This window comes from Silene latifolia, unplaced genomic scaffold (genome assembly GCF_048544455.1).
Source record: "Silene latifolia isolate original U9 population unplaced genomic scaffold, ASM4854445v1 scaffold_57, whole genome shotgun sequence".
NCBI lineage: Eukaryota > Viridiplantae > Streptophyta > Magnoliopsida > Caryophyllales > Caryophyllaceae > Silene > Silene latifolia.
Genome location: NW_027413480.1, coordinates 3222148 through 3249298, shown reverse-complemented (window position 1 = coordinate 3249298; position 27151 = coordinate 3222148). Strand labels below are relative to the sequence as shown.

At 40.1% G+C, this 27151-nt stretch overlaps 1 long non-coding RNA gene and 1 other non-coding gene across 2 annotated transcripts; one reads left to right on the top strand and one right to left on the bottom strand.

Moving 5' to 3' along the window:
* The first annotated feature begins 353 nt into the window (after positions 1-353).
* On the top strand, positions 354-14063 carry LOC141639718 (uncharacterized). Its single transcript, XR_012542635.1, has 2 exons — positions 354-651; positions 13438-14063. It is a non-coding gene; the product is annotated as an uncharacterized LOC141639718 (long non-coding RNA).
* Positions 14064-16814: 2751 nt separating this feature from the next.
* LOC141639829 (small nucleolar RNA R71) lies at positions 16815-16920 on the bottom strand. The gene has a single exon (XR_012542694.1). It is a non-coding gene; the product is annotated as a small nucleolar RNA R71 (small nucleolar RNA).
* Positions 16921-27151: the final 10231 nt, after the last annotated feature.

The window sequence follows — 27151 nt, the reverse complement described above, 5'->3', positions numbered from 1 at the left end:
AAAACCGAAATATTCAAGTGTTAAATAATATTTTAGTTCAATTTTCTACCTTATTAATATTATACTAGTATTTATAATATTAATTTGTATTAAGAGATAGCCTTGGGTATAAAGCTTAGGGAGAGATCCTATACTTGGATCTTTGTTCTTCCATAAGGAAAAGCTCAAGAACAAGAGAGAAAGGTGATCTCTCTTGTGCCCTTTAAACCGAAATCATCAAAGTAAGGACATGATTTCTCCTCTATTTTATTATTGTTTGCATGCATAAAATCCACATTTAATTTTATGACAAATTAATTTCGACATATATGAGTATGTTAGTATGTATATGAATCTACATTTCCTTCAGTTACTTCCTGGATAAAGCTTCAAAATTTCAACAATGGTGAACAACAAGAATACGCGCAATTATGAGAATCAACTCGATGATTCATTTTAATTATTGGAGGGCAACTGAAAGCAAGTTCAAGAAGATATGATCAACATTGAAGCAACTGTGGATAATTACTCAGAAACAACAACAAGATCGAATTGATTGACAGACTGAATTGAAGATGTAGAGGTAAGGTTTAGAGCAATCTAGTGGTCAAATGGAGGATCAATTAGTGACAAATAATCAAAATAACAATAAGAGGGGCTTTCTTAATGGAGGTAATCAATTCAATCCTAACCCTAATTTCAATTTTGCTCGATTTTCTAAGATTGAATTCCCTTAATTTTGGGAGGAAGATATTCAAGGCTGGTTTTATAAGGTAAAACAATTCTTTAAAGTTGATGCAACTTCTGAAAATATTAGGGTCAAAATGGCGTCAATTCATCATAATCGCTAATGAAAACACGACCACTATTAGTGATTTGCCAACTTGGTCAAATTATAAGGCGGCTACTACGTTGCTTAGATTTGGGACACCACCTTATGATGAGCCAACTGCATAAATCATGAATTTGAAGCAAAAGGGATCTGTTGAATCTTATCAAGACCAATTTGATAATATTTTGAATAAAACAGATTTAACAGAAAAACAAGCAATAAGTTGTTTTCTCAAGGGTCTTGACTCTTGATGTTGACATTCAAAGTACCATGAGAATGTTTAAACCTTAGCCATATTATAAGAAAATACTCTAGCTTCAATTCACAAGAAAAATTAATCTACTTTTCATAATAAACCACTTCTTGAAAATCCCATTCTAAACCTTTTGTTCATTTTCTATCAAAATCAATTTGTCAACCACCACAATCTCAGAACTTTTCTAAGCACCGAAAAAAAAAACAATCTCAAAACTTTTCTCAAAAGAATTTTTAATTTCCACCACAATTCAACAATTACAAGAAAAATGCATATTAGAAAATTAAGTAAGTAGAGTTAAGTGAAAATGATGTGTAGGAAAGGGGAGCAAAAAAAAAATTGTATTTTACATGTAATGAGTCTTGGACACCTAACCAAAAGTGCAAGGTACAATTGCATAGTATTCAAATTTTGACTTTGGAGGAAGATGAAGGTGATAATCATGAGTTTGGGGAAGGGTTAGTTGAAGGACAAGATTAGTCTGAATAGTACTAGCAAGAGGAGAATGTTCCACCTTTAATATCTCCTAATGCTATACATGAAAATGCCAATTATCAGACCATGAGGGTAATTGATAAGGTGATGAGAAATCCTATTCACATTCTTATTGATTCTAGGAGTACTCATAATTTCTTAGACACGACAATTGCACACAAGTTTGGTTGCCCAATTAAAACTACGTCCATTTCTGATCACTGTAGCAAATGGCGAGACCATTACCTCAAAATCTATCTGTCAAAGGTTTAAATGGCATCGCCAATGGCATGAATTTGCTACTGATGTCAAACTAGTACCACTTGGAGGATATAAAATGGTGCTGGGAATTCATTTGCTTGAATCATTATGACCAGTTTTATGGAACTTCAAACAACTTAAGATGGAGTTCACTGTTCAAGGTAGGAAACATGTGTTAAGTGGCTGTACATGAGGCGTAAGACCCCGTATTTTCTAGTAGTGCACTCGGCCGAGTACAGCTGAATACTCGACCGAGTAGATAGACCGAGTGCCCTATGGACATAATACCAACTTCTGTTAGTGAGTCACTCGGCCGAGTGGCTGGTACACTCGACCGAGTGTACGGGTTCAGCCTGGTTTTCGCGTGTGAGCTTTGTGTTGTTAGGCCTTGGTATTTATACTTCCTTTTTAAGATTTCCACTCACTCCCACAACCCTAAATATTTCATCATCTTTCAAAATCCCCCAAAATCCTCCACAACCTTATCCCCTCAAGATTCTCCCCGGACTTTGAAAATTTGCACTCAAACTGCATGCCTTTTTCATTTGTTTACATTTGTAAGTATTTATTCACTTCCTTTAAGGACCACTATTATGGACCTTAAAACAACGTAAGATGGAGTTCACTGTTCAAGGTAGGAAACATGTGCTAAGGGGCAGTATAGGAGGTGTAATACCCCATATTTTATAGTAGTGCAATCGACCGAGTACAACTGAATACTCGACCGAGTAGCACTCTACTCAACCAAGTAGATGGACCAAGTGCCCTCTAGACATAATAACATCTTATGTTAGTGAGTCACTCGGCCGAGTGCCTGGTGCACTCGATCGAGTGTCCAAGTTTAGCCTGGTTTTCGCATGTGGGCTTTGTGTTGTTGAGCCTTAGTATTTATGCTTCTTTTTTCAGAATTCCACTCACTCTCACAACCTTAAATATTTCATCATCTCTCAAAATCCTCCATAACCTTATCCCTTCAAGATTCTCCCCATAATTTGAAGATTCGCACTCAAACTCCATGCCTTTTTCATTTGTTTACATTTGTAAGTATTTATTCACTTCCTTTATTTATTGTTAGTAAACCCTAATTTTTGGGAATGTTGTCTTATGGAAATTTAGTTAGGGTTTTGGTTAACTAAGTGAGTTAATTAAGGGTTAATTAGTATTATTAATATTGTAAAACATGTTTGTGATAATAGTTCATTAATTGTTCTAGGAGCAGACTTCCTATAGGAGCCCTTGTAGTGTGCTTACCTAATTGTTGGAGATTTGAAAAGGTAGGGTTTTTCTACTCGGTCTTAGTAATACGATTGTTTACTTTTGTGTTAGTTGTCATGAACTGCATAATACATGTCATAGTTACATGATAACATGATTAGCTGGGTAATTAAGGTTTGGTTTCATATAAATGTTGGATGTTAATCATATCATGTGGATGGGTAAGTGATATTAACATCATGTCATCATTGGTTGCATTATAACATGAATTAAGAAGATTAATGGTCGATTGGTTGGTTTAATTGTAAGCATGTTTATTCTTGTCATATGATGGTTTATAAATGTGTGGAAAGATATATTGTCATATTGTGCATACGTGATTATTTGTGGTTGTTCGAGGAGACGGTTGGAGGAGCATGGTGTTGTGTTGGGTTGTTGAGGAGACGTAAGACGAGTCGGGGGACCGTCTTATGCTTGGGTCGCCTCTTGGAGCTTCCCACGCCAAGAGGGATGTGCACGTTCATGACTTGAGTATGGAGGGACTCGTATGGTGTCATGACGTCTAGCAGGGGTCCAGTTAGCCCCCGGGCTTGGCACTGTAGGTGCGTCCCTAGTGTCTTGTTACGGACTGCAGTTCGGCTGTTGGTGGCGATATTGCGATGCCGTCACCGGGTTGTGTTGGAGGAGTAGTGGTTGGTGGTCACATATGTTGTTCACATTCATATGGCATATCAGGTTGCATATTATATCATTTAATATGCCATATCATGTTGCATATTATTTCAACACCCCTGATACCCGTCGTGAGGTGTCAAAAATAAGATTTATAATTTCCAACTACAACTATAGCTAGTGGCAGTCGGGTCGAACCACAGAGAGGCAGATGTAAATTCTAGTTGTCTAAATTCAGTCTAAGGTAACAAGTATGGGGGTTAGTTGATTTGGTCTAAAGCTAAGAGTAAAAACAGTAAACTAAAAAGACGGATTAAACAGATAAAGAAGGGGTACTAAGATGGTCGGTTCATTAAAGCTTCGGCGGCAGCATACTAAACAGGTCTAAATCTAACACAAGTGAGGCGGGAAACAAGAGGTCCTCTCGGTCAACTCTTAACAAATAGCATCTTTCGATCTCGCTATAGGTCCCTAATATCACTAATACTGACTCTCATCCTGAAAAGTGACTAACGGTCTAAACTATACCTATCTTTCGACCTCAGCACAGTTTAGTCTTTTTAATTGGTGGTCAAACAACTTTCCCTATCTTTTGATCTAATGGGTCAGTCATAAATTAAGCATCTAACTGGTCGCATGCATTCGATTCGTTAAATACAACATTAAAATCAATTAAAACGAAAGGTAACCTCACGAGGTCAGTCGATCGACCAAGAATGTCAGTCGATCGACTGACACGCTAATTCAGTCCGTGTTCAATACTTTGCCGCCTACGCTAAAATTCGCCTACATCCTAGCACAAATAATCTAGCTACTCATGCTAAGGGTAAAAGCAATAATAACGATGATGAAACTAACTAATGAATTCATGCTTGAGACGATAAAGTAAACAATTAACATAAACAATGAATTGGCTTTTGGGAACTTAACTATCAATTCTATACTAATGAAAATAAAGAAGAACTAAAATTAGGGCAGTAGAATACCGAGATTGCAGAGGAAAGATTAGGAATAAGAACTGAAAATCCAATGCTCAACAATAATCCAAACCCTAAATTATGAAAGCTAGTGTAAAACTGATGAATTTCTGAATAAAAACTAGATGCCTAACTCAATGTTTCTAGGTTACGTTATATAACAATTAACGTCACTTCTTTTTTCCTAAACCTAGCATCATGGGCTTGCGCTTCCTCGGTCTTTTAATTCTCGTCTGAATAGCGATTGGGTCGAGCGACGATAGATCGGTCGATCGATCGCTTAGCAGCGATGTCTGAGCTTCGCACCGATGGTTGGTCGATCGATCAAGGTAACGGTCGATCGATCGCTTTAGCTGCTACTTGACTTCATATTTCTCGTGGGTTTGTCTTTAGGGCTCTGAAATGCGCACCAAGCTCGTTCCTCGGGTGAATACTTCACGTCACATGTAATGCAGGATACTCGGGGACGGATTTAGCTCGATTTCCGCTGGATTCTTCACATTTCTACAATAACGTACAAAAATACGGAAGTAGACGGAAATAGGGATAAATGTAGCATAAACTACATGAATGAGCTCTGAAATGCGTGTAAAATGGGATGTAAAACATCATATAAAAGACACGCATCAACCCCCATCTTCCAAAGTGCCTTACCAAGACCTACCTTAACAAATGGAGGTGCTACCATCTCGGTTTCCCGAGGTAGTAAGCATCACAGTTACCATAATGAAACAGAAATGTAATAAATATGGTTTAAACAAAGTTACAAATTACAAAACTCCAACTAAAATATAAAGTACAACTCAAACTGCTAAAGTGTAAAGCCTACTAAGGAAACAATGGAAGCTAAAAGCATAAGCTAGACTCAGCGGCGCCCCATCATCCCGAAGGTAAGCTCAATCATCCAAACCTACCCACCCTGCTCACCATTTCGCAATGGATCACCGCAGTTTTGAAAACAATGAAGGTGTCAGCCAACCATACAATAAATCATAAGACAATCATATAATAAAAACCAATCCAATAACTCTATAACAATTAACCATTTCCAATCTCCAGAACTAGTGTCGGAACCACAACCCGGACACGACTACACCTCGCAGTGAGTAGTCTTGCCAGATTACCCATCATAACAGGTAATCCACCCCAGCCAGTGGTAGACTGCAGCCTTGCCACCTAAAGTCCCGCTAAACGCAACGAGCGAACTCATATCATTAATGTGTATATCCCCATTGTGACTGAAGCTACAAGGGGTGAACATGGGGGTGAAGACCATCTCCAGACAATGGCTTCATAATCATCCTAGTAATACCAACAATAATATAATACCAACAATGTAACTATGATGCCATATCAATACAATTCACAACATCACCACACCACTCACAATCCACCATATAGAAGGCTGAGTAGGAAAACCCTACCTAAATAGCAATTCAAAGCAAGCACAACAATCAAAGGCTAAAACGGCTCCTCTACAAAGCCCTCACCTAAACGATAATATACATACAATACCAATCAACATCTATAACAACATAATTATTTCCCCCCAAATTCGCCCAACAATTAGGGTTTAATCAAACCTTTAAAATAATAAAACCGATTAAAAGTTCTAGAGACTTACTAAAGCGATTAACACGAAAAAGAGGATCCTTAATGCTCAACAATCTACCAAACTTGCTTAGAGATGATTAGAATGATTAAAGAATGTTTAAAATGTGTTTAGGTTTGCAAAAATGACGATTAGGAACTGCGTAAAAATGTTTTTTTAACACTCTAATCATCTTAATCGAACCGTGGAAAAATGACTCGTCAGACCGAGGTACTCGACCGAGTACGCTTTTCTCGACTGAGTGTCTCCTAAATCGGCCGAGTACACCCAAGGAAGTAGCCTGCTAAAAACGTACAAGACACTTACTCGGACGAGTGCAGCCCACTCGACTGAGTAATCAAGGACCAAAAAAGGGTAGTATTACAGTCTTCCCTCCTTAAAACGAACTTTGTCCTCGAAGTTCATACTCATACCTGCATAACATACACACTCACAATTTACTATATAGAAGGCTAAGTAGGGAAACCCTACCTGATTGTAATTTTAAGCAAACACAACAATCAAAGGCTAGAACGGCTCCTCTACAAAGTCCTTACCTAAACGACAATATACATACAATACTAATCAACATCTATAACAACATAATCATTTCACCGAAATTAACCCAACAATTAGGGTTTAATCAAACCTCTAAAATAATAAAACCGATTAAAAGTACTAGAGACTTACTAAAGCGATTGACACAAAAAAAAAGGATCCCGAATGTTCAACAATCTACCAAACTTGCTTAGAGATGATTCAGATGATTAGGGAGTGTTTAAAATGTGTTTAGGTTTTCAAAAATAACGATTAGCAACTGCGTAAAATGTTTTTTTATAACTCTCTTAATCATGTTAATCGAACCACGAAAACCGACTCGCCAGACTGGGCATTCGACCGAGTATGCTCTACTCGACCGAGTGTCTCCTAAACTCGACCTAGTACACCCAAGGCAATAGCCCTCTAAAAACGTACATGACACTTACTCGGTCGAGTACAACCCACTCGACCGAGTAATCAAGCACCAGAAAAGGGTAGTATTATAATTATATCGTTTAATCATGTCATTGTAGGCACTCATATTATTGAGACTGACACCAAATGCTTTTATAATATCTGTGGTAAACCATATGATATTTCTGATCATATTGGGAGCAGTAGTGTGACAGGTATTTTGTGCATTTGGATGAGTCAAGGCTTGGAGCAGTCTCCCTTTGAGCATGTCACCATTTTCTTATCTAGTTTTTGACATTGATACTTAGACTCCATTTTTATAACTTGGGGTTGTATAATTTGGGATCGTATTTGGATCCCCGAATATGTAATAACTTAACTTAACTTAACTATATATTTATCTATTTAAATTGCTTCCATTTCGATTGTTCGCACTACAAGCTTAAGAAACCAAGTCGCATAGCACCCTCATTGATTGGGATGGCCTTCAGGAAGGCCTCTCGATTAATGGGGGTGTTTCAAGTGGTATCAAGGCGACGATTTTGGAGCCAAAACCAATTAACGAATGAACATAGGTGTGTCAATTAAAATGAATCCGGTTTGAGTCGTTAGGAGCTCGTGGAAAGCTTGGGAGATGTCTCAAGGTTGTACTCTTGTCCTCTCAACTCAATTTGGTCACCGTGCGTGGTATAAATGGGACGTTCTTTGGTATGTCATGTAATTGTTGCATATATTTGTCTTGGTGCTTAAGAGATGGATTCATGTTGGCAACACATGATGTGATTATTGGCCCGGTTCAAAAATCGTCGTCAAAAGATCCCAACCAAAATAATATTTATAACTTCACAAACTACTCTTAATAAAGCGGTAAGTAAAGGTCGGATCCCAAGGGGCGGGTATTGATGTAGGATTTTCAATTATAAGTAGTTATGTGTAGGGGGGTGTCACAAGTTGGGTTGAGATGAGGTTTATTCTAAACTAATCAACAAGATGAATGTAAATTAATGAAAACAAAGCAAAGTAATTAAAGGGGTTTGTAAACAATTGATTAAAGGCACTAGGGTGTCATGGGTTCATAGGAGATTTATAGGAATAGATTATACAAACATGTTCTCAAATAGATGCAAGCACTTATTGTTGTGATGGGATCGAGTTAGTGTATGTCTTAGAATCCCTAGGAAGATTTGGGTCCCGGAGCCGAGTCGTCTAGACTGTACAACACCTACAAGTCGACTTAATTCTTCCTATTCAACTCTATGCATGGTCTAATAAGGATCGAATTGGTTTATATCTTACAAGCCTTATTGAAAAGATAAGAGATGGTAAAAAAAATGCAAGGATTCATAGGCTCGCATTTCATCAAACATAACATGTGCATAGGTTGAAACCACAACAAGCAAGCAAATTAATTATGAAAACATATTAGATTAAGCATAGATCAATCCTCATGTTTGTTTCCCCTAATTCCCCATTAACCCTAGCTAGAGAAACTACTCACTCATGATTAAGTTTAGCATGCTAATAAGGTTGTTAATCATACTAACAAAGCAAAACATGATGAATAAAGTAAAGTGATTAGCAATAATTAAACAAGAGTAAAAAGGAATTATACCTATGAAGATGATCCAAATAATAACGCAAAGAATAATAGAAGTACTTGATGATTGATGGAAGGTTGTCAATCCTCCGAATAAACCCAAATAATATTCTAATTACATAAATAAAAGGAAGAACAACTGAGAAATTAAGGAAAGATTAAGATGTGATTAATATTGGAAAGTGTATTACAACTAAATTAAGACTAATTTGAGAGAGGATTAAGAATTGATTAAGCTACTATTAAGAGTTGATTACAACTTGATTAAGAGAACATGATAATCTAGGTAGTACAATGTGGTATTTATACTAAAACTAAGTACAAGGATTAGGGTTACTAAGGGCTTAAATGACTATTAAGACCCTAAGAAAACTTGAGGAAATGCAACTCCCGAGGGACATGCGCAGATCGTCTTTGCTAGTCCTACCACGATTCGCTCGTCCTGTGCTGAGGTACGGGCTGTTCTGTAAGAGGATCCGCTCGGATCAGGGAGGAGATGCTCGGATCATAGCTCTTCAATCCGCTCGTCCTGGGATCAAGCTGCTCGGATCCTGTCACTTTGGTACGCTCGGATCAGGCTCGGGCCGCTCAGATCCTTGGACAGAGTTGTTCCTTTGTTTGGCTCCTTAACAATCGGCAAGGATCGTGTTGGGGATGCAAGGATCTTTTCATCATTGCCCATTTCACTTTATTTATCTACTTAGGCCTCTAATGTTGGTCTTCTCTTTGATGCTTAGTCATTAGATGTGATCCATTTAGCTCCATTTCGCCTCATAAATGCAAGGTTAGCGATCCTCTCCTACCAAGGACACGAAACCTCAAAGAATATGCAAAATGGGAAACTAAAGATAATAAATGACTCAAATATGTGCTATAAATACTGGGAATAAGGTTAATTTGGGGACTAAATGTGCTCAAATATGAGTTACATCAAATTTCCCCAAACCGAACCTTTGCTCGTCCCGAGTAAAGAGGTGACTAAAACTAGGACCTTTATTTAAACTAGCCTACTAATATAACCGATATGAGATAATTACCGGGTCTCACTCCACCCTTTCAATTCACAACAAGACAACCATGAGGTAGGATGCCTTCTTGCAAGGCAAGGTGGGGCTTGCCAAAATGGCGATACATCCAAGCATTAAGCACTCAAAAGAAGGTAATGGATGCATCTACAAAAGATAGCCACTTTCCTCATCTAAGTGGCGGGAATTATCTAGAAGGGAAGCAATCTAAGGGTACACACTCCATTATAGGTATGGTTTCTTCAAATTACTAAGCCTAGAAAGATACCAATAAATCACCTCCAAGTTATGTCAAGCTAGGGTACCTTTGTCCTCAATCGCTAAATTCTTTCGTCAAGAGTAGACTCCCTATGATGTTAGAAACACTGTAGGATCGTGGAATTCCCCCTCTTGCCTAGACAAGAAGAATGGTCGTCCCCTCTCTACCATGCACAAAAGTGGTTTCAAATGGAAAAAGGGATCAATGTATTTGAGTTTGATAATGGGAGTTTGCTTTTGGTTTTGTTATTCCCCCCAATTTCTTGTGGCATTTGACATTTTTGAGAACAATTTCTTTTGCCATTTCTTTGATGTTTGGCAATTTTGATGCTTGACAATTTTCAACTTTTGCATTTTTGAACATTTTCAAAGTCACCCCAATTTGTAGCGAGGGTGCTTATATTTGAAGCCTAGGAGTTCTTGTTTTTGTACTCCTCTTTTCTTTGATGCAATTTTGCAAACTTCTTGATTTTCATTTTGGTACTTGAACTCAAATTGATAGTTTTTGTGCCCATTCCCTTTTTGTTGATAAAATGTGGTAGAAGTGGAAGATGGTTGCATGGTTTCAAGGGTCACCTTGGAATAAACGGTAGCCAAGGAGTCATCACATCACAAGGTACTCTTGACTAGGCCATAGTTCATGGGTCAAAGGGTACTAGCATGACACATCCTAGGGTGTTTTAAAGGTATTCTAATGAGCAAAGTCTCAAGAAGAAAAAATACCTACAAGGGCCTTATATACACTTGTCAAGTTTCCCAAATAGATGTTTTAACAAAACTTGTCCTAAAATGCAACTACATGCCATGATGCAACTATCATTTATACAACCTAATACAAATGATTCTATCAACTAGTATGCCATATAAGCTAAATGCAACTCCTAAAATCACATTGGTTTGTACCGCATCAATCAAAATAAAACCACATAATCATTAACATAGAGAGGAAAAAGGAAATTGGAAAGATCATACCATGCGGTCTTCATATTCCTCATGCCTCGGATGTGGCGTAGTCGATCCAATGTAATAGGAGGACAAACAAACAAACACAAGTATATACAAAATATACAATTCTACACTGCAAAGGAAATGAACATGTTTTTGGTTTTCCAATTTTCCAATTTTTATAGTTTTTGTTTATGTGAAATAAAAGAACATGTTTTTGAATTTTCAAAATTTTTCAAATTTTTATCATTTTTGATTTTAAAATTTAAATTAGAATTTTCCATCCCCACACTAGTATGAGCATTGTCCTCAATGGCCAATACGATAGAAAATTATGCAAGCTAAATGAGAATGCATGATTTTTACACTAATATGCAAACTATATGACATATATACAAATGATGCAATCTATTCTACTCTATATGATGCATGATTTTATTGGTTGGAGAGCTAATTTGGATTAACTCCCATTCCTTGTGTTTGAACTTCCCCAAACCGAGTAACACACTATTTCTAGTGTAAAAATAGAGAAGTTCATGCACAAGTATGCGATGCATGAAACTAATTGTCATTTTAGATTTTTAAAAGTGGGAACAATAAATGAGACACCTCAATGGAACCGAGGTGGGAGTCCTTTGAGTGATGCTAGGACTCGAAACAAATGATCAAGATTAAAAATTTTAAAAACAAGAGATATAAACAAAGCTAGAGGAGGTGTAGGAAACTCACAATGGAATAGGTTGAAGTCAAGTAATCAACCCCGCATATGTGGCATCCTCCAAATAGCTTGTGAAACCTCAATTGTCGCTCATAGCGACATCTTCATCAATTTCTTCTTTATCATCCTCATCATCCACCTCCATTGACCCGGAGGCTTCACTATCTTCATCATCAAATTTTGAACTTGAAGCTTGCTCTTGCTCTTATTCTTGTTCTTGGCAAGAATAACTACCTTCCCCGTCTTTAACAACAACAATCTCCTTTCCACTAGCAACTCGACTATCCATGTTGGCATCTTTAGAAGCACTTGGGAAGAATGCCTCTCTATCCACCCAACTAAGCAAAGGACATGAAGGATCAAGTAGTCCTTGCCTAGCTAGATATAGTAGTGGTGGATATTGAGCATGGTAATCATTGACCTGATCTTCATGAGATTCTTTATGAATTTTTTGCATTGGTTGGGTCAAAAAGTCGTTGCCTACCATGACATTGGAGCCAATTGGTTTGAATTCTTGGTAGGCAAATGGATATGGTTGAGTCATAATGGAGGAGGAGGAGGGCTTTGCATTTGGTTCCCTATGTTGCTTCATTATTACTTCGGCTTCCTCGGAGACGGGTAGTAGGTAGTTTGGGCTATGGACGGAGATGCGGCATATTTTGCTAGGCAAGATGAAGGACTTAGCTTCTTTGACGAGCCACTCATACTTGTTATCAAGATTGTCATTCTTGACCCAATGGAATTTGTTGATCAAAGTGCTCATATCAAGGAGGTTGCTCCCTTTAACCGGTTTGTAGGTTTTATCTTTGTTAAAATCCGGGTTAAAGTGCTTGGCTAACCTTGTTACTAAGCCTCCATTTACAATGAAAGCCGCTCCATCTTTCCCATCATCAATCTCAAGCCACCAATCAAGCAAAAATTGAAGGATGTTGTATTATTTGGTGAACTTTCCATTGATATTCATGGTAGACTCAAGGTAGACAAAATCAAGCTCGGTAAAGTGATTGGTGCCTTTTCTAGCAATCAAGGTATTGCCCACAAACTTGTGCCATATTATTATGCCCGGATGGCGAACATATAGAGCATGGCACTCCCGGAAAGAGTCAAATTTTCGCCCGGTAATCACTTTCCAAAGGGGTGCGGCATCATATTTTAAAGGCTTCTTCTCATAATGATAATGTTGTAAAAGACCAAACACATCACCAAACTCACTCAAAGCCATTCTTCTACTCTTGTTCTCAAGACAGAATTCAATATATTTTCGAGTTTCTATCTTAAACACCTTCAAGGAGCTTATGAACTCCATGGTTAGTGAAGGGTAAGTCAATTCTTCCATTTCAAAGAGGGCTAATAACTTCATGGACTCGAAAAATGTTCTAGTTCTTTCAAGCACACCCAATTTTTCCAAAGTATCTTGACAAATAAACTTGGTAGCCACAATAGTCTTTCTAGTAAGGGATAAAAATGCATTCCTATGAGCATCGGTTAAGAAAGTTACCTCCGGAAAATTTGGAAATTGTTCTATAACTGGAGTAGGTGTAGTAGCTTCCTCAATAGGTGATACGTGCATTTTATATAGCCTTTTTAGTCTTATTTTGCACGTATTTATATGCACTTTTATACCGTTTTGCATTGCAATATACCCCGAATTGGCTACTTTGGTTTGTTTTGTTTGAATTGCAGAAATGAACCTGAAAGTGGTGAAACCGTGCTCTATTCGTGCTATTTTGCATGCATTTTTAGGAGACGGAATGTTAGAGCGAGAGTACTGCATTGGGATGCGTGAATGGTCAACGAAGCAGTCAAAGACGAGTTTGGAGCTGACTTGGAGGAAGAACACTCCATCGATAGGTTTGTTTGGTCGATCGAGTGGTTTTGTGACCTGAAGAGGTCGATCGAGTGCTTTAGTGTACTCGATCGAAATTCTGACTTATGGGTTTCCTCGATCGAGTGGAAATATTGGTCGATAGAGAGGATTATCTCTTGAATTCCTCGATCGAGTGGTCTTATACTGCTCGATCGAGAGGTTTTGATTTTACACGGGCTTAATTAACCCGTGTTGGACTTATTTCTTGAAGGATTATGTTTTTCCTATTTAAGCTTTCAGTATTAGGTTATTAATTACGTTTGACTCATCTTTAGAACGCCACTTTACTCTCTTAATTTCTCTCTAATACTCTCTTCACTGTAACTTTGCTCTTCAATCTCTTACTTGGATTTTGGTTTGTTCTTTACGCTGGATCGCTTGTGATTGTAATCTCTCTTCCCTTATTAATCTTAATCTTTTTATTTATTGCTTTAATTTCTTATTTCTCTCTTGATTAATTTTTGCCCTAATTAGTTTGTGCATTATTATTACTATTATTGCATCATGTCTTTCATTAGTTTATTCATCATTATTATTATTGACAACATTAGTAATATGAGTAGCTAAATCCTTTCATGTTGGGATTAGGGAATCCGTGGTAGGATTGTGACGATGTAGCGAATAGACTAGATTGTTTACTTGTGAGAATCTGTACCCATGGAAATATAACTATAATACCGACTTAGTTGAGTGCATGCTTCTAAGTTACCTTTAATCTGGTTAAATTTACTCCTGGATCGGAAGATTGGACTAAATAGACCTGCTATGAACAGTAGACTACCCTGATGAGGACGTAAGTTAAATTAGTGGTAATCTAGGATAAAAGGTGGACCGGAAGGACCTTTCCTGTATCCGTCTCACAGTAGATTATCTAGGCTATTTGCAGCTGAGTCGATAGACTACCATAGTGAACCGAAATCTTGACATGTTCTCTCTAATTTGATCATATTTATTATAATTTCCGTCTTTTATTGCTCTCTCTTTATCGCTCTTTCCTTTAAGCTTTTAGTAGTTTAGATAACCAAAATTCAAAACCCCCATTTGTGACCAAATAGACGGACCCTTAACAGATATCTTGCCTCCCTGTGGAGATCCACCCGACTTCCCTAGCTATATTAGTTAGTGCCAGTTGGTTATTTTTGGTAGGTACACAACTAGCCTGTCAAATTTTGGTGCCTTTGCCGAGGAGGCAATAACCCTATCTGTTTTTGTTTTCGTTTATTTTTATCCATCTCAGGGAATTTCTATTCCTTGAGGCAGTTCTCATTTATCTCCTTCAGTGTTGTGTATGTCTAGGTCAAACAAGTCAGATTTAGTCCCAGCTGACTCTGAGCCAGAAAGACTGTTTCGGCATACACTCCGTCTGCAAAGAGAACTTCGAAAAGAAGACTTGAGTACTTTCGAGCCCGAGCTACAACACTTTTTATTTGTAGAAGACTAGTCTTTTGAAGAAGACAATCTCATTTCTGTCAATAAGCCAGTAAAGATGCCTAATATTGCCAGTCACTCGGAGCCCAAAGCATCCTCGATTCCTAAAGGTTTTAACCTCCAAACTGAGGACGGTAACACTTTCGATATCCGTCCATCTTACATAAATCTGGTGGAAAGAAATCTGTACCGAGGTGTGGTGGATGAAGATCCACGAAAGCATATGGAAGTCATTACCGACTATTGCTCTACTATTCCCGCCACTAAGGGAGTAACTGAAGACACGATAAAGAAAGTGCTTTTTTCCTTTTTCTCTGACTGACTCAGCCTGTAATACCCAGGATATTTACGAACGCTGTTGACCGATCTTGTTGACCAAACAGACTTTAGGGATGAATGGGTGAGGGATCAGGCTTGTAACATGAGTTTTATAGGATTGTTCACTCGACCTAGCTGAGGCTACTCGGCCGAGTACTCCCGTACTCGACCGAGTATGGCTGCTGTCGACACGTTAATATAAACGCAAGTTCGTGAGATTCATTTCATTTTCTCATTTCCTCGACAGTTTCTCTTTCTCTAACCCTAGCCTATCTCCCTCTCCTATCACCCCATATCTTCACACTCTAATGTATTTAGCCTAAACCTCCACCATGGGAAGGACGGGATTCGCTGGGGAAGGATAACGTGTGTGGTGGTCGTCTATGTCACCGCAGATGTGTAATGTTAGGTAAGTCTCTGCCTTGTGTTCTTTTGAGTGATTCTTTGAGTATAGTTGTGTAATAGGAGATGGTTATCATTGTTAGGATGCTTATTGGAGTCGTGCGTGGCTGTGTATGGGGGTCTTATATGCTTTGCGACGAGGTAGGGTTCTCCTACTCAGTACTGTTAATCGATTAAGATTGTGTTCGTTTCATAATTGTTGTTATCTGCTGATCGTCGAAGGATGGGGGTTGTAGTGGCGGGGGTCATGTGGTCGTGTGGTGACGGTTGTTGTGTTTTGATAGCTATGATGCTGTGGTATGTGTGATTGTGGTGGAGTCACTTGCGGGAGTGGCTTCACACCCTAGTTCGCCCTCCGTGGAACCCGCCACGGGAGGGGATGTGCACATTAAGGGACATGGATGGTTGTCGCTCATTGAGGAGCTGGACTAGGTGGGATAGGCTACGGTCACCCACTGGCGGCGAGGATTACCTGTTGCGATGGGTAATCTGGCAGGGCTACACCCTTCGGGGTGTAGTCAGTTACTGTGCGAGATCGAGAGACTGGGATAGAGGATGATCAGCTGTTTACATTGTTGACCTGTCTTTCATTTGATTAGTCAGTACTGACTCCGTGTTGTTTTGTGGTGTCTGCGGTGATCCATTCGGGGATGGTGAGTAGTTGGCTTAGCAGGGACTGTTGATTGTGGCTGCTAGGATTGGAGGGATCGAGTCATCACGCTACCAGTCTAGAGATGCAGTGTCATGAGTGTTGTAGTTGTATCTTTGCTGTAAAGAGAGTTTGTATTGAGTTGTAGTGTATGAGATATAATAATATTTACAACTGTTCTTTTATTGTCTAATTTGATCTACCTCCTCGGGAAACCGAGATGGTGACACCGTCATACACTGGGATGGTCCTTGGTAAGGCGTTCTGGTGTACGGGGGTGTTCCACAGCCCGTGAGTGGCTGACTGATCTTGACCGGAATGCTGCTGGTATCACCAATTGGGAGACTCTTGCACTTGCCTTCTACAAAAGATACTTCCCTCCACAACGCACTAATCAGCTGAGGGGTAAGATTACTAGTTTCAAGCTGGCACCAGATGAGACTTTCTATGAAGCTTGGTGTCGGTTCAAGAAGTTGGTGAGGTCTCTTCCTCACCATGGTTTTGATCAGTGGTTCTTGTGCAACCAGTTCTACAATGAGTTGTACGATGACCACAGAGCTATACTTGACGCCTCATCCAACGGAAGATTTCAAAAGAATATTGATGATGATAAGGGATGGGGCATTATTGAAGAGATGGCGACCCATTGTGCTGAATATGGGAACCCACGGGACGGTATTCGAACGGTCCATTCGGTTGGTAAGGCAGTCGTGGCTCAGCTGGAACCCATGAATGCTCGGTTTGATAGATTGGAGCTGCAATCTGCTGGAGATCAATAGACGGTTCATCTGTTGACTAGACAGGAAATTGTCATTTGTGAGAGGTGTGGAAGCGATGACGGTCATACTGCTATTGACTGTCTTACTGAGAAAGAACAAGTCCTTGCCTTTCAGCAATATAGGCAAGGAGGAGGTTCTTATTACAACAATCAAGGGGCAGTCCATCCCAATTTGAGGTGGACAAGTCAAAATGTTCTTAATCCCACTCCTCCACTACAGCAGCAGTAGCCATATGTCCCTCGTCACAAGGCTCAACAAGGCTTCTAAAAGCCTCCTTCTTTTCCTCCACCGAATCAAGGAGCATCATCTTCAAGTGGGGTAAGTGAGCTAGCTGAGTTAAAGACAATGCTTCAGTCGTTAACAAAGCAATGACAACTAACTGACCAACAGAAAGAAGCATCCATCAAGTCACTTGAAACTCAAGTTACTCAACTCGCCGCCAATCAGTCCACGAGGAAACCGGGTCATTTACCGACCCAATTTGAGAATAATCCACACGAGACGGTAAACTTGATTAATTTGAGAAGTGGTCATTCATATGAAGGACCAAAATTATCAACTTTAGATGACATATCAGACCCGAGGAAGGCCATAAATGCTGATGAACAATCAATTATCACTGAAGATAAGCTCACCACGAAGAATATACTCGATCGACTAATTTTAGGGGGTCGATCGAGTAGAATTGATGCTGAAAACACTCGATCGAAAGGAAATTCTACTCGATCGAGTGAACTGGATAATCAAGGCATCGATCGAGAGGTTCAAACCACTCGATCGAGTAAAAATATTGAAGAATCTGTTCGATCGAGTGGAAATTTGCCTCAATCGAATACTGCTGCTATTGAGGAACTCGATCGAGAGGCTACTATTGCTCGATCGAGTGAAATTTCACCTGGAAAGACTCGATCGAGAGGTAAAAAGTCTCGATCGACTGACAGAGAGCGTGAACCTGCTGAGACGTTGGAAGAGAGAAACAAAGGGCTCGAGATTCCTATTACGGTGACCTTCCCGAGGCGATTACAGAGCACGAAAGCCAATCAACAGTTCGGTAGATTTGCCGAGCTCCTGAAAAGCTTACAGGTTACTGTTCTATTCGCCGAGTTGCTGACACAGGTACCCTCTTATTTAAAGTTTATGAAAGAAATTTTGTCACGTAAGAGGCATATCAACGATCATGAGATGGTAGCTTTAACTGAGGTAGAGACTGCCCTAGGTCAAAATAAGTTGCCACCTAAACAGTCAGACCCGGGTAGTTTCTCGATTCCATGTCACATAGGTACCCATTTGATTGATAACGCGCTATACGATCTTGGTGCTAGCGTGAGCGTCTTACCTTTGTCTCTCGCGAAGAGACTTAGGTTGACCAAATTTAATTGCATAAACATGACCGTACAAATGGCCGACCGTAGTATATCACGGCCTTTAGGAGTAATAGAGGACATACCTGTCAAAATTGGGAGATTCTTTATTCCCGTTGACTTCGTAGTGCTTGACATACCCGAGGACACTCATACCCCTATTATTTTAGGGAGACCATTTTTATTCACTGCTCGTGCAGTGATAGATGTCGGGGGCAAGACACTAACGTTTCAGGTAGGAGACGAAGAATTAATTTTCCATCAGTCTAAATCTCATAGGGCTCCCATCCAAGCTCAACCTTGCAATGCCCTCTCCTCTGCTGACTCCCATATCGACACTCCAGATGAAAATTTAGAATTTTGTGCTGCAATTGTGACCCCTCCGCCTTAAATTGAGAGCAAAAAAGAGGAACATTCGTCTGTTTTCCTCGCTGCAGGAACAAATAGATTGGATGCAGAAGCTGTCAAAGGCCATAGTGCAATTAAAATCAATCAAAACAGGGATGACAACGTCAAAGCTGATGGGAAAGCTAAAGGGACGAGGAAAGTTCGTGCATACGTGGATGTTAACTATTCTCCCCCTACTGGTTCAAATTCAAGCTCGTGGAGAACGAAGAGGACGGTCAAGGATGCTGAAGGGACCTCCTCCAGTCAGAAGCCCTCCGTTGGGCTACTGAATTGTTTTGGGAATTGAGCGGGGAATGCCCCGTGTAACAAATTGTAAAAATTAATTTTAAATTTCCGTTGAATTTCTTTATTGCGTTTTTTAGGACTGTTAGAATTTAGACTATTTTTAGCGTAGTTAGAAAGACTATAAACTGTTACTTTGTGATTTGGTATTTTCGGGATATGTTTGCGAGTGTTTTTATGCAGGTTTGGCGAGATAATGATGAACTTGGATGAATTGCACAAAGAAAAGAACTCAATCGAGTACTTTTTGTACTCGATCGAGAGGAATGCACAGAATAGGGTTCAATCGAGCAGTTTCAAGTTACTCGATCGAAATGGCTAAAATGGGAAGTTCTCGATCGAGTAGATTTTCACTCGATCGAGTGAATTGGAGGTTTGACTTCTCGATCGATTGATTTAAAATCACTCGATCGAGTGAAATTGCAAATCATATGCAGGAAGTGTCCCTTTAACTTCTATTTTTATTTCTTTCATTTTATTTTGTTCTTCATTTTACCCTCCCTTTTTGCGACATAACACCCCAAATTCTCCATTTTCTCTTGCCCAATACCAAATCCACCACCTACAATTTGTTCCTTGCTTTTAGATTGACATTTGCCCTCTAATTTGCCCTTCAAATTTGTTCTCTTTCGTGGTCAATTTGGGTAATTAGGGTTTGCGGTTTTCGATCGAAAATTCGCCATTTTGCATCGTATTTAGTCGGTTTTTCTTGCTTATCTTGTGGGTTTATTGATCAAGTAAGTTTCCTTTTTTACTCCTTTGTTAATTTGTTGATTGTATAGATTATATTTGAGCAATTAGGGGTTTAGGGTTTATGATAAAGTCGAAAATTTCGACTGAAATTGGGGGATTTTGTGTTTATTTGGTTTAATTAATTGTTTCCCCCATTGCTTGCTTGATTAGGATGGGCAGTAGTTCTATGCCTTCGTCTAGTTCGACTGTAGTTATATCCTCTGCTGAGACGGTGGTACCTGCTACCACCACCGTCACGACGCATGTTAGTACCGCTGCTACGACCCCCGTGTTACTTGTTACTACTGCTGGTACTGTTGTTACTGCTGCTGGTTCCGCTTCCTCTTCCATATCAGTCGCAAGCTCTGTTTTAGCTAACACTGCTGCCAGTTTTTCTTCTGTGTCGGTTTCTGCTGTCTCTACTGCTGCAGCCACAGCTAGCACCTCAGGTACGGTGACCACCCCTGCTGCGTGGTCACCAGCTGTCACAGCTGCTTACAGGGCTGCTCTAGTACCTCGTCCAGCTACTGGACGGGCTTCTACTTCACGTACTAGAGGCCGGGGCCGCGCACGAGCTACACCTACTGCTGGCCGCTCTGCTGGCCGTGTCACCATCCGAGTGGATGACTCACTAGACTCGCACCCCGACTATCCTGAGGTAATATTTGTTAATGCTATGCATCGTACTCGATTCTTTGATTTAGCTAGCTGTGATTTTCTGTCTACTAAATTTTTGTGCCGTCAGTCACTTGATAGGCTTGGTATTTACGAGCCAGTTGTTGAGATTTTGAGGGGTCCGGGGATGTATGGCCTAGTCACCATGAGTGCCTTGACCTTCAAGGAGCTGACCCTTGAGTTTTTCAGCTCCTTTATCTTCTCTTCTGGGCACACAACACTGACCCCACTTATGCTTCCGTGTCTTTCCGGTTATTTAACCGGACCTTTTCTTGGATTTTAGAGGAGTTTGGTACTAGGCTAGGACTTTCTTTTACGGGTCCAACTACTGCCCCTAGGAAGGTCATCCGCCAGTTGTGGAAGATCTTGGTACAGACTACCTACGAGGAGCGAAAGCTCGCTCAGGTCCACCTTCCCCCAGCCCAATACTTCCTGCGTCTGATGGGTAGTACTATTTTTGGCCGTAAAGAACCAAACAATGTGAATAACATTGAGCTTTCTATTCTGGGCGGGTACTTGAACATTGACAGTGAGGGACCCTTTGTCCTCAACATTACTTACCTGACCGCCCAGTATTTTCACATTGTGGGAGAGGAGACCACGGGCACCATTGTCTGCGGTGGCATAACCACTTTTCTTGCCCGTTCTCTCTTCCCCGTCTTCCCTCGTGACTTACCGTACCTAGACACTGATAGGTACCTCGGCATTCCTGCTATGCTGTCCATGTTTTAGCTTGCTTTCGACCACCAGACTTGGAAGATTTCTGGTTACTTGTCTGAGACCCTTCATTGCACCACCCTACCTCGTCTCGTTCCCCTGCCCACTGTTAGGGGCAGGTTACCTCCACCTCTACCCATGTACCACCTCCCACTTCAACCACCTCCTACCATGTCCGCTTCTAGGAAGCAGAGGAGACCTGAGACCGGAGAGGGAGCCACACCTTCTATGGGTGGCCAGACTTCCACGGCCATTCCTACCCCGATCCCTACTCCTAATCTTACTCCTGCACCCGACCAGACGCAGCCGGTTTACCCGACTAATTTTTTACCTCCTCCACCCTTTGAGGTGTCCGCGGTCATGGACCAAGGACGCCGTGACAGTTTGTTGCTTGAGCTTGTAGAGAGGCAGGCTCGTATGGAGCGGGACATAGCTCTTACTTTGTTCCCTCTATACGAGTATCACATGAGGCGACGACGTCCAGTTCCTGAGGATTGGCCACACCCGTCTTTTTACCGGTACCCAGCTGAGGGGTACCCCGAGCCAGCCAGTGACGAGGAGGAGGGCACAGCTGAGGCGGAGGCGCGTACTTAGGCCGAGGAGCCGAGGAGGAGGGAGCAGGAGAGAGACCTAGACTACACGGTGGAGGACGTGACGGACGAGGCTGACGAGTAGCTACTGGTCTACTCACTTCTCCAGTTTTTTCAGGCTGGTTTGGGAAAGTTCGTGTTTTGTATGTACATTCTTGCTCTTTTATTTCTTTTTGTCTCCTTTTTATTTATTGTTTTTCATTCATTTATCGGTTGTATTTTCCCGTTCCCCCGTATCTATCTGCTGGTGTATGCTGGAGGACAGCGAGGGCGTTGTCTGTTTTGGTTAGGGGATAGTAATGCATCCTTTGAGTCTGCATTTGCATTTGTTTTGCATTCACGTTTCTATTTTCAGCTTGCATTGTTTTCATTTATTTCATAAAAATCAAAAAAAAAAATAGAAAATTTCAAAAAATTAATAAAATAATCACGTCTATTTCTGCATATAGGTTGAGTCAGAACGGTTGATTTCCGTGATGATATTGCACTATAACTTGTCATTTTTACTTGAGCCTTGCACTCTATTGACAGTTATTAGCCGAGTCTTACGCATATCTACGAGTTTTTGTTCAAATTTAGCTGACCGTGTAGACTTGACCTGATAAATTGGCAACGTCCTCTATAATTTCTAAGATTTAGAGCCATATAACTGGTGACATTCATGACCAGTTTACATAGGAATTGAGAGTAGTACTCCTTGCATAGCATGTTCATCATTTTTGCACATTTATGACATTCGATTTCTTGTCAATTGCATACATTCGGGTTTGTGGTCAGTGTCACATGCAGGGAGGTGCTTGCAAAATTCCCTTTCTTACATTTCTCACCCATTTAGTTTCACTTAAGCTAAATTTAGCCTTTTTGACCCATTAGCTACATCCAAAACTAAGCCTGCCCAGTCAAGCTAGTTTAGTATGTCTTTTGTGGTATGTCGATCCGTTACGAGTTTGGCTCGTCTCTATTGTTTGGAGTTGGTAGAGGAATGAGAAAGGAAGAAGAAGAAGAAAAAAAAGTAGGAAAACGTGTGATGAAAAAAAAAAGAAAAAGAAAAATGAAAAAAAAGTAAAATCATACGTGAGGCAGAAGAAGAAAAAAAAGAAAGAAAAGTTTGAAAAAATTGAGTTGTGTTGTTTGATTAAATAAGACCGTATTAAAAAAGGGAAGATTGTGACGGTCTCACTCATCTGTTCTTATTCATATATTCTTGAGGGGATAGTGTATTTGGTTAGTGAGATGTGTGCCAAATGAAGGGCACCTGTGCTTTATTTTCAGTCAGTTGAGATTCAGATGGTTTCATATGGTCCTGTTTAGGAACTAGCTTTGCGCTTTTACCTCCACATTTACATAATTTATTTTGCCTTTTCTTACTTGAACCTCACTTTCCCATACTGTTTGTAAGCCCTCGGCTGTGACGGACATTGTTGGTTGGAATGTATGCATAGTACTTGAATCGTCTTTCATTTTTGTTGCATGCATGTTATGTAGGTCGCAGTTTAGGTGAGTTATTGTTTCTCTTTCTCTCTTATACATACATAATTCACCCTTTGCTTCATGAGAGAAGAGTGACCACGTGAGAGTCCGATTTTGTTGGTCTTGCAAGGTCGATAGGTCAGCTTTATTTATGGACATCGTGTGATTCATTTGCGTATTGACTACTGTAGCTCTAGCTGTTGATTTCTGTTGCATTAAATTGGTTCAAGTAGACAAGTTATAGATAGCTCTGAGTTTTCATTTCCGTTCCATTAGTTTGCATTTAGTTTACTCGAGGACGAGTAAAGGTTCGGTTAGGGGAGATTTGATACGTGCATTTTATATAGCCTTTTTAGTCTTATTTTGTACGTATTTCTATGCACTTTTATACCGTTTTGTATTGCAATATGCCCCGAATTGGCTACTTTGGTTTGTTTTGTCTGAATTGCAGAAATGAATCTGAAAGTGGTGAAACCGTGCTCTATTCGTCCTATTCTGCATGCATTTTGAGGAGACAGGAATGTTAGAGCGAGAGTACTGCATTGGGATGCGTGAAGGATGGTCAACGAAGCAGTCAAAGACGAGTTTGGAGCTGACTTGGAGGAAGAACACTCGATCAATGGGTTTGTTTGGTCGATCGAGTGGTTTTGTGAGCTGAAGAGGTCGATCGAGTGCTTTAGTGTACTCGATCGAAATGCTGATTTATGGGTTTCCTCGATCGAGTGGAAATATTGCTCGGTCGAGAGGATTATCTCTTGAAGTCCTCGATCGAGCGGTCTTATACTGCTCGATCGAGAGGTTTTGATTTTACACGGGCTTAATTAATCCGTGTTGGACTTATTTCGTGAAGGATTATGTTTTTCCTATTTAAGCTTTCATTATTAGGTTATTAATTACATGTGAATCATCTTTAGAACGCCACTTTACTCTCTTAATTTCTCTCTAATACTTTCTTCACTGTAACTTTGCTCTTCAATATCTTGCTTGGATTTTGGTTTGTTCTTTACGCTGGATCACTTGTGATTGTAATCTCTCTTCCCTTATTAATCTTAATCTTGTTATTTATTGCTTTAATTTCTTATTTCTCTCTTGATTAATTTTTTCCTTAATTAGTTTGTGCATTATTATTACTATTATTGCATCATGTCTTTCATTAGTTTATTCATCGTTATTATTATTGACAACATTAGTAATATGAGTAGTTAAATCCTTTCATGTTGGGATTAGGGAATCCGTGGTACGATTGTGATGATGTAGCGAATAGACTAGATTGTTTACTTGTGAGAATCTGTACCCATGGGAATATAACTATAATACCGACTTAGTTGAGTGCATGCTTCTAAGTTACCTTTAATCTGGTTAAATTTACTCCTGGATCGGAAGATTGGACTAAATAGACCTGCTATGAACAGTAGACTCTCCTGACGAGGACGAAAGTTAAGTTAGTGGAAATTTAGGATAGAAAGTGGACCGGAAGGACCTTTCCTATATCCGTCTCACAGTAGATTATCTAGGCTATTTGCAGCTGAGTCGATAGACTACCATGGTGAACCGAAATCCTGATATGTTCTCTATCACTTGATCATCTTTACTATAATTTCTGTCTTTTATTGCTCTCTCTTTATCGCTCTTTCCTTTAAGCTTTTATTAGTTTAGATATAACAAAAATTCAAAATCCCCATTTGTGACCAAATAGACGAAACCTTAACAGATATCTTGCCTCCCTGCGGAGATCGACCTGACTTCCCTAGCTATATTAGTTAGTGCCAGTTGGTTATTTCTGGTAGGTACACGACTAGCCTGTCAATAGGAGTTGTAATTTCTTGGATTTCCACCCTTGGTTGCACCACTACCAAAGCCTTAGATGCAAGAAGAGCTTGTTGTCTCTTTGATAAATTTGTAGTCTTGGGTGCCTTGTTTCCGCCTTTTGTTCTTGCCATTGTGTTCTCCTTCTCAAATTTGTATCAATAAACCAATATTGTGCTTGAATGCTCCTTGTTTCCTCAAACTTCAATCAATTTCTCAATCAATTTTAGGATTTTCGAAATTGTACCCAAACCCTAGAAAATTGTTATGAGGATTTTGACGTTTAGATGGTCTTTTGTTGATAAGGGAGTGGTCTAATCTTGATTTGAGCAAGTTTTGTTTTGACGGTGGTGATTTTGGTTGAAAAATTGGTGTTTTTGAATGAGGGGATTGAGGGTTTTGAGGGAGAAAAGGTATCTGTTTGTGTTTGTGTTTGTAAAAGATAGAAATGATTTGGGAAGGAAGGAATGAGTCCCGTGTTTTGTTAAATAGTAGCTCGGGACGCACGGATTCAACACGGGACGCTCGGATTCTCAGACAGTACATCCTGAATTTGCCAACCCGTACCAGGACGCGCGGATCCTGCCCTGCTCGAGTGGATTCTCCCTGGGGACGCTCGGATCCTCCTGGACGTGCGGATTTTCATACAGCGTAAACTCATGAACTTGAAGCATGCCAGGACGCACGGATTAGTCTCAAGATTCTGATACAGGACGCTTTCTTCAATTGAAGCTTTGCCAGGACCCGCGTCCTAAGGCCAGGACGCTCAGATCTTCCTCTGGGACGCCCGGATTGATACTGGGGATGCCCGGATCATCTTCAGCTCCTACAGGCTCAAGTCTGCCCGTGGAGTTTCCTTTTCCCATATCATTATTTCTTCTTTTCCTTTGTTCATTGTTGTGGGTGGACTACGAAGGCTCGGTTAGCCTAGACACTTGCTATCCCCCACTCGATCAAACACTACACATCAAAACACATTAAAATACCTCCCTCACTTGCTCTCATGTCAAAAATCTTGATTAAAGCATGAAAATATTAATCCAAAAATGACAAAGATGCAATAAAGGAAATAAAATGTTAGTCAAGGGGTTAGAATATTTACAAATGGTGGCTTAGGGAGGACTCCACCAAACTCTAACTCTTTGATGAGATGTCAAGGGGGCAAAGCCAAGGTGTCGTTGATGTTGCTCAACACCCTGTAGAAGTTGACGAAAGCTTGCTCATTTTCATGATAGAGGTCTTGGATAGACCTTTGCAAATTATTCTCTTCATTGTTGTAGTCATCCAAGTCAAAGTGATGACAAGGATCCACAAGGCCTTGATCTAAGGTCATAGAATTTCCAATATAAGGATTTACTAATCCTTCAAATTCATTGTCTCATAGACCGCAAACTTCACTAGCTTGTTCCCTAATGATGTCATGAGTTAACAAGGGCAACTCCTCTTTCTTGTTGTCTTGGCCAATGAGGCCTTCTTCATTACTTGTCATGATGGGTGAGCTATTCAAGCTCTCATTGTTGATGAAAATTCCTTGCTCTCCGGATAGAGCCACTTGAAGGTCATCCACTTTCTTCTTCCATGTGGGCAGTTTTTCATTACTCATGGCTTGATCCTTGCATAGAGATTTCAACTTCTTCCTATCACTTTCTCGGCTATAATGATCGATCATGAAACATGGCTCATGTAGTCGGGGAGCTCTTATCGTTTTATCAAGATTGAAAGTGATTGTTGACACGTCTGTCGCGTAGCTATCAAAAATAAACTAACTAAACTAACTATATAGCCAGGGAAGTCAGGTCGATCTCCACAGGGAGGCAAGATATCTGTAGTGGTCCATCTATTTGGTCACAAATGGGGGGGGGGGGGTTGTTTGAATTGTTATCTAAACTACGAGTTTTAAAGGAAAGAGAAAT